The following is a 13,086-nucleotide window of genomic DNA, read 5'->3' on the forward strand; positions in this document are numbered from 1 at the left end:
AAGGGTGGGCAATCCGACATAACATATATAGTGAGGGTGATAGTTCTTCCTGGTCCTCTCTCGGTGCAGAGGGTTCTTGCTACTGGTTGGGTGCTTTTGTGGGCTCAGGACAGCCCTCCAACTCCGCCCACCATGGGGGCTTCTTCTAGCTTCCATGGTAGAGGCCAGTGTATGTCTGGGATGACGGTGACATCTGATCCTGTGTCCACCCAAAAGGGAAGGCAGATGGCCAAGTCATCGGAGCTGTTGTGGAGACAACACACTGCCCACACGATCAGTGGGTGCTTGCCCACCTTCGTGGCGAAGGCCACCCATGGGTCTCGTTCCCCTGCTTTCATGGCCAAAGCCACCCAGGGGCCCAGGGAGCTGTTCTTGGTATATCTGAGGTACAGATGGGTTTGATTGAGCCATTGGTTGGGCAACGAAGTTGGTCATTTCTTCAGGGGGTGGTGGGCATGGAAGCCCTGTGCCCCATTGAGAGTTGTTGTAGCTGGGCCGCTTCATGTTCCAGGTGGGAGGAGGCTGGGTACGGCCCAGCTGCCCACTCCCTCTCCTGTTTCCCTGAGGCCTGGATCTGCGTTCCTTAGCTAAATGCCCCTTCCTTCCACATGCCCAGCATGGTCCCCTAAGTTTCCCCTGGCGTGGTGGAGCAGCTGCTGGTGGGCGTCCTGACTGGGGGCAGTTTACTGCCACGTGGTCTGCCTAGCCAGACTTGAAGCATGCCATCACACTGGTTATTGCAGTGTGAACTGCTGCTTGGATGGGAGCTAGGTGTTCTTCCTTTGCAACATGTCTGATCATGGCAGCAACATTGGACCCAGGTGGCAGTGATCTTAAAATGTCTTTGGTGGCTGAGTTGCATTGCTGGCATAGGCAGTCTGCTAGCACAGGACCCTTCGCCTCTGAGGGTAATGCAGAGGAATCTAATGCTGCCTGAAGGCGGTCCACAAGCTGAGTGAAGCTCTCACTCTCACTCTGCTTTATAGTGGACCATGGCGATGGTTTGGCTATTACTTTGGAAGCAACACGGATGGCTTCTCGGGCAGCACGGGTTGTTGTCATAACCTCATGGGCCCGCAGGCCCTCAGCCTGAGCCTGGGGGGTGTCATAGTGGGGGTCTGTGCCCATTAGCCTCTGTATGCTGGAGCTGTGCAGTGGATGGTCTGCCCCTGTTACTAAGGCTAGCTGCTTTACACAGTTGTCCTCCCATTCCTGTTTAAAAACGATCATCCCCGCCCCATCGAAAATCAGGCTGCAAGTCTGTTTGATATCAAAGGGAAGCATATAATCGCCTCCAAAAACGCTGTCAATGAGCGTGGAAACCATGGCAGAATTAATCCCCCTGTCTGCCATCACTTTAACAATTGCCTGTACGTCTTTCGAGTTTACCAGGAGTAGGTTCTTTGGTTCCCGCCTGCCCCCCCTCCCCCCATGGACCTGGAACACCAGCGTGGCAGACGGAGCCCAGTCCGCGCAAGCCATTTTTATTTTCCACCAGTCTGTAAGCGGGGTTCAATCTTTCTCTGATACCCCCTTAACTCACGCAGGAGCGCTGCGGCTAGTGATCTTATATGCCGCTACTCTCTTTTTGTTAAAACCCGAATCCATGTCGGAATCCTCCGACCACCTTTCGAGCCCGTCCAAGCTCAAGTCAGAGTCCAAGCTGTAAGTCGACTGGCCGAACATTTCCGGGCTGCTCAGCCGTTTTCTCAGGCTCTGACCCCGCCCCTTCTTGTGGGGGTCGGGCCGTTTCCTCCCCCTGGGCTCCCTCCACCTCCTGCTGGGGGAGGTCCTTGCCCTATAAGGACCTCATGTGAATTGAGCGCTCTGATTGGTCTTACGCTCCTTCTTGGGGGCCGCCCCTCCTCCCCACTCACCCACGCTTACGTTGTTCAGCGAGCCTTCTGCATTTCTGTCCCCCGTGTTTTTCTTCCAGCTGTGCTCACGCACTCCAGCGCCATTTTTCAAACGCATATGGCGGGGGTGCCTTTTTATCAACCGCTTCGGGGTCCGATATTATAGCAGCATTCCGCACCTCCTCTGCTAGCCCCTGCCAAAACGCCTGCGCGTGCTCCCCCCCCGATGATGAGTCCGTTCGCTGAGGGGGTTCCAGCATTCACGCCTCTGCGCGCCCGACCGGGTCAAAGTCCTGCGTGGTTTGCGTTGCTGCCCCTACCCCCAACTGCGGCATGGCTAATAAACAAGTTCGCGCGGCTTTTCAGGTTTCTTGCTCTTGCCAAGCTTTTTGCAAAGCCTGGATAACTCTGCCCCACGATTTGAGGGCTTTCCCTGAGCCTGAGGACATGGTTTCCTCAGCCACAGCCTTTGTGCAATTATCCCAGATCTCCGGATAGAGAATGTCTACTGGGGTTTCTATAGCCCCAAGCTTAATCAGTCTCGGTATTGCAAGGCATAAATCTTTAAGCTTACACTCGATACCCCATTGCGGGTGGATCTGACTTACGACCTTCGTGATAGCGTCCATACTCCTCGCTGGTCCAGGGGCTTTCCCCCCCCTGCACGAGGCCAGCTGTGCAGCCGCTGGTCCCTCGACCAGGCGATCCCTGAACCCCGGGCGCTAATCGGTCCCGAGGTTTTGGCACCACTGGGGTCATGTGGACTGGGATCCCACAGACGGGGACTGCACAGACTGGGACCATATGGATCAGGACCATACAGACTGGGATCATGTGGACTGGGATTTCACAGACTGGGACCATATGGATCAGGACCATACAGACTGGGGTCATGCGGACTGGGATTCTATGGGTTGGGATTGTATAGGTTAGGATTGTACAGACTGGGATCACGTGGACCAGGTTTTCACAGGCTGGGACTGCGTGGGGGCGTGAACGGCCTTGGAATCTGGCTATCTGGTGAGGGGCGAAGGCCAGGGCCCCTGCGCATCAGAAAACAGCTCCTTTCGGCGGCTTTGGCTTCGGGCTGAGTTGAGTGTTAGCTCGGAGCAGCGCGGTGAGAGACGAATTAGGAGGCGACTACTTGCTGGGGGTAAACTGTCGGTTTATTACAGAAGAACTAACAAAGGAGGGGAAACATCTAGCAAATGGCCCCGAACAAGGGGCAGGAGAGGGTTTTAAGGGAAAAGGGGGGAAGAAGGCAGGGAAACTCGGCTATCTAATAGAAATACATATTTGGAGGTACGAAACATAATTGATACACTAAAGTAACTAACTGTTATAAATCATAGGAGGGGCTCCAGGGCTACAGCCAACCATACCTCCCAGAGAAAGGAAAATTCTCGAAACCTGGGAGGAGAAAAAGAGTGATTGACTGACCCCAAGGAGGAAACAACTTTCACTTTATAAGAGAAACCAAGGGAGGAGCAGTTTCATTTCCATAGCAACATAACTGGCAGGGTAGCAGCAGGAAGTAATACAGAAAATGGGGGGAGCAAGCTAACGAACTTAAGAACACACCACAGCATCTCTCTGTTTCTTATTAAATAAAATTAAAATTTTCTATGTAACTCAAAAGGAAGGTGTCTGCGGCTTGTCTTGCTAATTTTCGCTTTCTTCGAGCTGGAGTTTGCTAGCCCACTTACGTTCTTGAGGCAGCTTAGTGGATTTCTCTTCGTCTGAATCTCTTCTGGCTTCTGAGGAGAGGTCTTCTAGCTTAAAATGTTCTTCCAGAGGAAGTGCGGCATGATTGACAGTCGTTGAGGTGGCTTTAGCTATTAGTCTTTTGATTAAATTACGGATCAGTACGATTAAAATGCAAAATACAATCAAGCTCAAAACTACTTTACAAACTGATTCTAACACTGAACTGGCTCACTTGCTAAGGCTTCAACTCTTGAATATGTTTTCTAGCTAGTCTGATGTCTCTTGTCTGACTTGATGGACGAGGTCTTGGAGTTTTTTGATGAAGTGTCTGGCGTCTTCGGCCTGAGAGGACAGGTTCAGACAGCAGAGGCTCTCAAACTCTTCACAGTGATGGTGATGGAGCAGTAGTAGAAAATCTATTGCTGCTCTGTTTTGGAGCGTTGCTTTCTTTGTAATTTCTTCATCTTTAAGGAGGTTGTATAACGCGGCTGAAGTATAATTGGCTTGTTTAACTACTCAACACTTTAGGCGGCTCAATTCACTTAGAGATTTCGCTACTGATAACTATGGCAATAAAATGGTAAAGGTGACGGATTTAGAATGAGACTAATGGGTAACTTTATCATCACAATCTTCAGTGAGATCTTTAAGATCTCTTTTAGATCTGGCTAATTCGGATGTGATGTTATTCTTTTTTTAATTGATAATTTGGGTGATGTTGGGGGTAAACAGCGTCAGCCGGCTAAATGTGTATGGCTCTCTGATCAGACTAGAGGGGATGCTTGCTCACGCTCGATCGCTACAAATCAAGAACACTCTCTTGGGAAGGGCGTAAGGGGTTTGCTTGGTAGAGGTGGGGCTCATGATTTTTAGAACAGCGCGGCACTACTGGTTCGTTTGATATTGTTTTTTTGTTTGTCGGACTACTTTACTGCTCTTATATATGGGGGCATAACTATATTCAAACTGAAAACAAATTGAGGAGTTGGCGGAATTGAGTAGATGCAGCTCTGTGGTCTCAGAGGGCGCAGGACTGAGTTTAGCTACTCTACTTTTCTAGGCATTACTGGGTTCAAAACTGGGGAGGAAAGTTAGGCTCTGGGCCAAAACGGGGGAAAGGGCAGACTGGAAGGCAGGGGGGAACTCGCCTGGGGAGAAAGGGATCTTTACAAGGCAAGACGACATTGGGTCTTCTGCTGCGCCGGTGTCGAGGCATATACTGTCTTGTCTTAATGATTGGGCTAAGGCACGCTAGACGTTGATTTTTGGCTGGGGGATGACTCACGGCTCCGCAGGTGGCAGAAGGAATCTGTAGGTTATCAGTACGGTCAACAACAAACAAGGATTGAGAGCTAGCGTAGTTAATTCGAAGATTATTCAGGGAGATAAAACTGAAATGAAAGGAGAGCTGTAAAAGTATGCAGGATTCACAGATATGGTTCTTCTCTAAACAACTAATTTAAGTAAAACTCACGAGGGGTAATGGTTGGAGCTGGGGGGAAAAAGGAGGAAAGGTGGTATAAAAGATCAAGGGGTGGAGGAGAAGCTGGGGGAGAGGGTTTTTCAGTAACTGGAGTGAGATCTGGAGAGAATGAGGAGGATTGATGGGATAGTTTCTTCTGCCGACGCCAACATGCTTGCTGGACTTGTGGTACTGCCTCCTTCTTGATCCCCTGCTTTGGGACGAAGGCCTGACCCACTTAGATGGTACCCACTTGGGACTTGAGGGAGTGGACACGCAGGCATATCCCCTCCCCCAAGTTACCAGGTCAAAGGGGCCCTCCGTCTGCCAGGTCTCCGGATCTTTTACAAGAACCGGTGGCCTGGTTTTAGGCTGCAGCTGCTGGTGATTGCCGAAATGTCGGACTATCGGAGGGTTTTGGCTGTCAAAAGAGCAATTCAGGAAGTTGAGTGTATACAATGCTCTTGATAGCTGGACTTGGGGGGTCTCTGCTTTTATCGTCGGTAGTTGCTGGGATAGGACTTTCTTAAGGCTCTGGTGAGTTCTTTCTACTATGGCTTGGCTTGTCGGGGAATAGGGGATGCTGGTTTTATGCACTATTCTCTATTGCTGCAGAAAGCTTTGCAGCTCTTTGGAAACATACGCAGGGCCGTTGTCTGTTTTTAAGGTCTTAGGGATGCCTAAGACAGCGAATGCCTGGAGCAGATGCTTCTGAACATCCGCTGCCCTTTCACCTGTGTGGGCAGAAGCATAGATCGCCCCGGAGAAAGTATCCACTGAGACGTGGACGTAACACAATCGGCCAAAAAATGGAATGTGCGTTACATCTATCTGCTACAACTCACAGCTTGCTAAACTTCGGGGATTAGCTCTTGAGGCTATGGTAGGCATTTGATCTTGCTGGCATTGGGGACATGTGGCCACTATTGCTTTGGCCTGCTCCTGCGTTAGATTGAACTGACGAACTAGGCTAGGGGCATTTTGATGGAACAGTTGGTGGCTGATTTTAGCCTGACTGAACACATCTGGGAGGGGGGCCTGCGAAACAGCAGCCGCTGCTAAAGAATCGGCGCGACGGTTTCTTTCTGCAATGAACTCAGGTAGATCTGTGTGTGATCTCACATGCATGACATAGAATGGATGCTCGCGGTTAGAGACTAACTCGACGAGCCTATTCAGCAATTCAAATAATCTCTTATTAGTGATCTCTTGAAGAACAGCTGACTCAGCTCGAGACACTACACTTGCGACATACTCAGAATCTGTGACTAAATTGAAAGGTCTGGGGAATTTCTGAAATGCTCTGACGACTGCATCTAACTCAGCAACTTGTGGAGAGCTCTCTACAACAGCAACATCGGACTCTCACTGCTGAGTCTGAGGATCTTTTCAAGTCATCACTGACTTGTGGGATGCTCCAGACGCGTCAGTAAAAACTGTCACAGCATCTAGTGGCTTCTTGCTCTGAAATTTTTTCAACGAGAATTTAAACTCTGAATTGAATAATTTGTGGGACGGCTGATTTACTGTGATGCGCCCAGTGTAGCTGTCGAGTGCAAACTGAAGGTATTCATTAGTTTGCAGCAGTTCTTCAAAGATTTTTAGTTTAAATCGGCCCGATTCTAATTTAATTGGGATTTGTATGCATGAGAAATCACAGCCCGCAAGCTCTCTGATCTTCGATCTTGCTTTGAGAATCAGTTCTGCTATCAACTCTTGTGGCTGTGTCATTCTTTTGGACTTATGGTGGTTCAGAAAGACTCATTCTATAATTAAGAGCTTGTCTCTTAATCTTTGGTCTTTCAGACTAACATTTCATTGATGTATTATGCCATGAAGGTGTGGCAATTTTCTCAGTATAATAAATTTGAAAGGCAGGCCCGGATGGTATCGGTGGGCCTGCCTGGCCGAAATATCTTTTTGTATTTTCTCCAGAGCTACTTCTGCTTCTGGGGTAAGAGTCTTAGGAGAACTAAGCTCTTCTCCCCCTTTCAACAAATCGAAAAGAGGGGCTAAATTTTCGGTTGAAATGCCCAACTAGGGTCTCACTCAATTTAAGGATCTACACAGTTGATGGGCATCTGCTAGGGTCTGGACTTTTGTCTGAATTGCCAATTTTTGCGGCACAATTGTCCGCTTTGTAATTTCGAGGCTCAGGTATCTCTAAGGTGGCACTCGCTGAATTTTGTCTTGCTGGAGCTCGAACCTTGCAGCAGCCAACGCATTGGTTGTCAGGTCAAGCGCATGGGCAAGCAGACTGTGGTCGGGCGCACACACAAGGATGTCGTCCATATAATGATGGACAATGACGGCATCCCCGAGGGCTGTACGAATGGGTGACAGCAGCGAAGCGACATACCACTGGCAGATCACAGGGCTGACCTTCAGGCCCTGCGGAAGCACCCGCCAATGATAGCGCTTGGCTGGGGACTCACAGTTGATGGACGGAACTGTGAATGCAAATCGCGGGGCGTCCTCTGGGTGAAGGGGAATTTGGAAAAAGCAATCTTTTATATCAATCACAGCTAATTCTTAATCTCGGTGGAGCATTGCTGGGGAGGGCATCTCTGGCTGAAGGGAACCTATGTCAATTATTAACCTATTAATTCGGCGAAGGTCGGTCAGGAGCCGCTACTTATCCTTGTTAGGCTTTTTGATGACAAACACTGGGGAGTTCTAGGGTGACATGGTCTCTTCCAGGTGGCCTTTCAACAACTGCTCCTGAACGAGCTCGTTGAGTGCCTTTAGTTTTTGCTTGTTAAGTGACTACTGCTTGACCTGTACTGGTTTATCTGAAAGCTAATTTAGTTTTTAGGTCCGGCACTCCTCAGTGGCTACCATCATGGGACAGGGCCGGATTACCTCAAAGACTCGGGAGTACTTCTGATATTTCCCTCTCCCATTCTCTCACTCAGACTCTGAATTCTATAGGCCTTATAAGGCTGGAGAAGAGTGCCCTCAGATCTGCCGGAACTAAATCTCTCTGGGAAAGGGTATTATGTAGCAAACCCCGGAAGTATTCTGACCTTCGGGAGTAGTCTTTCTGTGCCTTGCACAGCTCTTTAATTCGTGCCTCCGCTAAGGGCACCTACCGAGCCTGAATTGTTCCCTCTCCCCCCAGGTTATAGGTAACCGGGGCCGCTTCTAGTAAAGGCATTTGCTGTGGCTTGTGGGCAGGCACTGCCCCCCCGCCCTCCGTAGGCACTCCCTCCCCTAACGTCATCGCCAAACCCCGCCTCAACGTCCTCCACTTTCAGTTCCAACTCCCTCCCCCCCCATTCGCTGCACAACGCTGCACAAGGGGGGGAGCGGAGTAGATAACCTTGCACACTCCTTCCCCTAACGTCATCGCCAAACCCCACATTAAACGCCACACTGCGCGGGGGCGTGAACGGCCCTGGAATCCGGCTATCTGGTGAGGGGCGAAGGCCAGGGCCCCTGCGCATCAGAAAACAGCCCCCCTCGGCGGCTTTGGCCTTGGGCTGAGCTGGGTGTTAGCTCGGAGCAGCGCGGTGAGAGACGAATTAGGAGGCGACCACTTGCTGGGGGTAAACTGTCGGTTTATTACAGAATAACCAACAAGGAGGGGAAACACCCAGCAAATGGCCCCGAACAAGGGGCAGGAGAGGGTTTTAAGGGAAAAGGGGGGAAGAAGGCAGGGAAACCCGGCTATCCAATAGAAATACATATTTGGAGGTACGAAACATAACTGATACACTAAAGTAACCAACTGTTATAAATCATAGGAGGGGCTCAGGGGCTACAGCCAACCATACCTCCCAGAGAAAAGAAAATTCTCGAAACCTGAGAAGAAAAAAAGAGTAATTGACTGACCCCAAAGAAAAAACAACTTTCACTTTATAAGAGAAACCAAGAGAGGAACAGTTTCATTTCCATAGCAACATAACTAGCAAAGTAGCAGCAAGAAGTAATACAAAAAATGAAGAGAGCAAACTAACGAACTTAAGAACACACCACAGCATCGGACCATAAACATTAGGAGCAGACATTGGGATCATCCAAACTGGACCATATGGACCGGGATGGCTGCACCGGATCAATGTGAACCAAGGGGGTCCCGTCCTGCCCAGGGGTCCCTCCCCATCCTGCCCGGGGGTGCAGCCAATGCTCCCTGGGATGAACACAGAGGTTCAGGAGGGATCCCAGTGCCAATCCTATTTCTGATCCTATTTCCAGTCCTGGTGCCAGTCTCAGAGTGATCCTGGCGCTGATCCCGGTCCCAGTGCCAGCCTTGGTCTCTCTCTCAGTCCCGGAGAACTCCCAGTGCTGATTCTGGTTCTTGTGTCAATCTCAATTGCAGAGCGGTGCCTGTCCCGGTCTCAGTCTCGGTCTCAGAGCAGTTCTGGACCCAGTGTTGCTGCTGGTGCCGGTCTTGGTCCCAGAGTGCTCCCAGTGCCAATCTCAGTCTCGGTCCCGGTCCCAGAGCGCTGCCAGTCTCAGTGCTGGTTCCGGTGACGGTCTCAGTCCTGGAGGGCTCCCGGTCACGGTCCTGGTCTTGGTCCCAGAGCAGTCCCGGTGCAGGTGCCGGGTCCCAGTCTCGATCCTGATCCCAGTCCTGGAGCGCTGCCGGTGCCAGTCCCAGTCCCAAAGCGCTCCTGGTGCCGGTCCCAGTGTCAGGCTTGGTGCCAGTCTTGCTCCCATTGCCAGTTCTGGTGCTGGTTCTGGTCTGGGTCTCGGTCCTAGTCATGGTGCCGGTCCTGTAGCGCTGCCAATCCCAGTTCCAGTGTTGGTCTCAGTCTTGCTGCTGGTGCTGGTTCTGCTGCTGGGTTTGGTCTTGTTCCTGGAGAATTTAGGTCCATTTAGGGTGATTTTAGGCCAAACTGGGCAGGTTTAGCATGGGTTTCAGATCCCTTGCAGGAATTTCAACCCTTTAGGGTGGATCTTAGGCCTCTTTGGCTGATTTTAGGCCAAATCTGGTGGGTTTGAGGGTGGATTTTGTATCCCTTTGAATGTTACAAGCCGATTTGAGTGGGGTTTGGGCCTGTTTGAGTGATTTTAGGATAAACTGGGCAGTTTTAGGGTGGATTTTAGATCCCTTTGGATGATTTTAGGCCCATATGAGTGGATTTTAGTCCTCTTTGGGTAATTTTACCTTTTAACGGTGGTTTTAGGTCCCTTTGTGTTATAGATGGCTAATGAGATGATTGGCTCTCACAATTAAGGCATGAATGCTGTGTGAATATTAAGAGAAGCTTTATTGATGTGTGATTATGTTTTTGCAGTCTGTTGGTTAGATGTCCTCTATTCTCCCCACAGTCCCCTTTCCCCCCTATGGTTGCCATCAGACAGCCTGAGCCATCCAGGACAGGTGGAAGGAAGGCGAGTACAAAAACTTGTTCCTCGGGAAGGGGGCGTGGCAAGACAGCACCTGACCTTCCAATCAAGCTGCAGGAAAGCAGACTCCACCAATAAACAGCAAAGAAGAGTTGACTGATAGATTGTGGGAGGGGCCAGGGTTGGCTGATGCAATCCCTGAGGTATAAAAGGCGAAGCGTCCGTCTTGAGGACGAGCCAGGCACGTGATAGGCAGCCATGAGAGGAGTTCCCAGGCCTGTTCTTCCTTATTTAGTCCTTTTCTTGGCATTTGTGTTAGGGTTGAATAAACCTTTTAAAATTATGAAAGTCAGCAGTCATTTCTCACAGTAACCAAGGGTTCCTTTACTGGAGTTTGGTGCGCAGGAGAAACACCAACCATATCTTCTCAAGAGGTCAAAATGACACAAAATTTTACTGGGAAAGTACAGAAAATCAAGAAACTTTGGAAAAATATTTAATGAAACATGCAATTCAACATAAAACACAATAGCCGTAATTTCATTAACTCAGCCCGTTGCACCTGGAAACGTTTAAACACTTCAGTTGTTGAGGTATCAAAAAATGTTCCATATCAGGAGCATTAGAAGGAGAAGATAGAAAGGAGGGCACAAGCTCTATGGAAAGAAATGCACATGGCTACCAACTACTGGGGTTCCAGTGTGGGTGAGACACAAACCCCAATCACGGAGCCCTTGTGACACATCAAAGCCCCTCTGGAGCAAATAAACCATTGCTGACAGTCCAGAAACTCATGGAACCAAGGGCCATTGTGATAATGCAGATCCAAGGACACTACGGTGGCACTATGGAACCTCATGGGAGCAAAGAGACCATTGTGACACTCTGGTGCCTCACGGAGTCGGAGGGGACCATTGTGAAACTCAGGCCCCCTGTGTAACCAAGGGCCAAGGATGAAGCTGTGGGGCCCATGGAACCAAGGAGCCATTGTGACACAGCGGGGCCATGGGGAGCGGAGGGGCCATGATGACATTGCATGGGCTCAGGGAAGCCAAGGGGCCGTTGTGACACTGCAGAAGAAAGGAGAACACTGTGACACTGCAGGGACTCCTGGAATCAAGGAGACCATTGGGACACTGTGGGGCCCCATGGAACCAAGGGCACAGGGAGCAGGTGTGGCTGGTTTGGCCTCCCGGGGGCTGCTGGACAGGTCTGGCTGACCTTGGCATGTCAAGGGCTGCTCCTCATCTGCCCCTGAAGCACTGGGGCTCTGGGCTCTCCTTCCTATGGGAGACAACTGTCCTGATCCTCCTCCAGGGCCCTATGGCCAAAACTCCTTCTCTAAATTTCCTCACATGTGAAGCCCTAAAGCAGATAGCCTTCCAGAAGTAATGGGTTAAAACATGGAATGAGAAGCATGTAAAGAAGGGCCTAGCACTAGAACACACGGAGAAAGCACAGCACTAGGAAAACAGAGCAATAAATTAGATAAAAGGTAGAGCATCATGACAGGAGAAGAGATAGGTATAGGAGAAACTAATAAGCTAAGCAGGTTTAGAGCCAGCAGTGTCAAAACGACCCTAAAGGTTTTGCCAAGCCACGAGATCTAAGCCAAATACACCGAGAATTGACCAAATTAAGAAAAGAGTTCAAAAGTTTAAAGAGGAAGACTCATCGGAAAGACCCCGTCTATGGTGAAGGCAACAAGAACGACCACCTGAAAATTCCCCAAAAGAGATGTCTCCACCTACGCTCCGCCCACGCTCCGCCTACACCACGCCCCATATGAATATGCATGATTATGTATCTGATCTGATGTAATCCTATACCCAAAATTGTATATAAGGCTTGCTTTTGCTATGTGAACTCAGAAATCCATTTTGTGATTTCTCCGACGCGTCGCTAATAAAAATACCTCCTGCTTAATTGACTTAAGCTGAGTCTGATTAGGCAGTCACTCTGCCTGTTTGGGGCAAAATTTGGCATCATTTTCTGGCGAGCCAGGCAGGAGATATGGCACCAGACAGGAGATCCAAGCCTTAAGGGTCCTCTCCCGAGCCGGGTCTGGGGTCGGGGTCTTCTGGGCGCCTCTGACGGCTTTTCGTCGGGAGAAGCTCCTTCCCTGGACCGGTGCTCTCGGATGGACGCTGGCTGCATCTCCTGCTCAATTAAGAGGTATTTTAATTGCCTATTGGCTTTAAGAGGTATTTGAATTGTTTGTTGGTTTTGAGATAAAGCGCTTTGTTTAGAAAACGAGGGTCAGACGTGACCGCTCGCAGGGTAAGCCGGAGGGACGCCTCGGTAAAAATCCCTGATTTTACGGGTTAAAGTCCCGTAAATACAGTACGGGTTAAAGTCCCGTAAATACGGTACGGGTTAAAGTCCCGTAAATACGAGTTAAAGTCCCGTAAAAAGAGTACAAAAGGAAACGACTAGGTTATGGTAGAGAAGAGTTGAACTTGGTATCTTTGGTTTGTTTTGCTGTATGGGAGATTGCCTACTGTTCTTTGAGAACGGGAGAAAGATGTGTTAATTGGTGGTTTTATGTGTTTGTTTTATGTGTCCGTTGTAAAATCTTATAGGGGACGCTTTTATTACTTTCTATGTAAACAGATTAGAAATGTATGTGCATGAACTTGGGAACCCGGTATTTCACGGTCTATCGGCGACCAAGGCCATAAGGTAAGAACCTTTCACTGTACGAGTGTGTGTAGAGTAAGTGAGACGCAGCATCGCTGCAAAACGAGAGCGGAGTCCCGATCCACA

Source organism: Zonotrichia leucophrys, unplaced genomic scaffold (assembly GCF_028769735.1).
Source record: "Zonotrichia leucophrys gambelii isolate GWCS_2022_RI unplaced genomic scaffold, RI_Zleu_2.0 Scaffold_53_334942, whole genome shotgun sequence".
NCBI lineage: Eukaryota > Metazoa > Chordata > Aves > Passeriformes > Passerellidae > Zonotrichia > Zonotrichia leucophrys.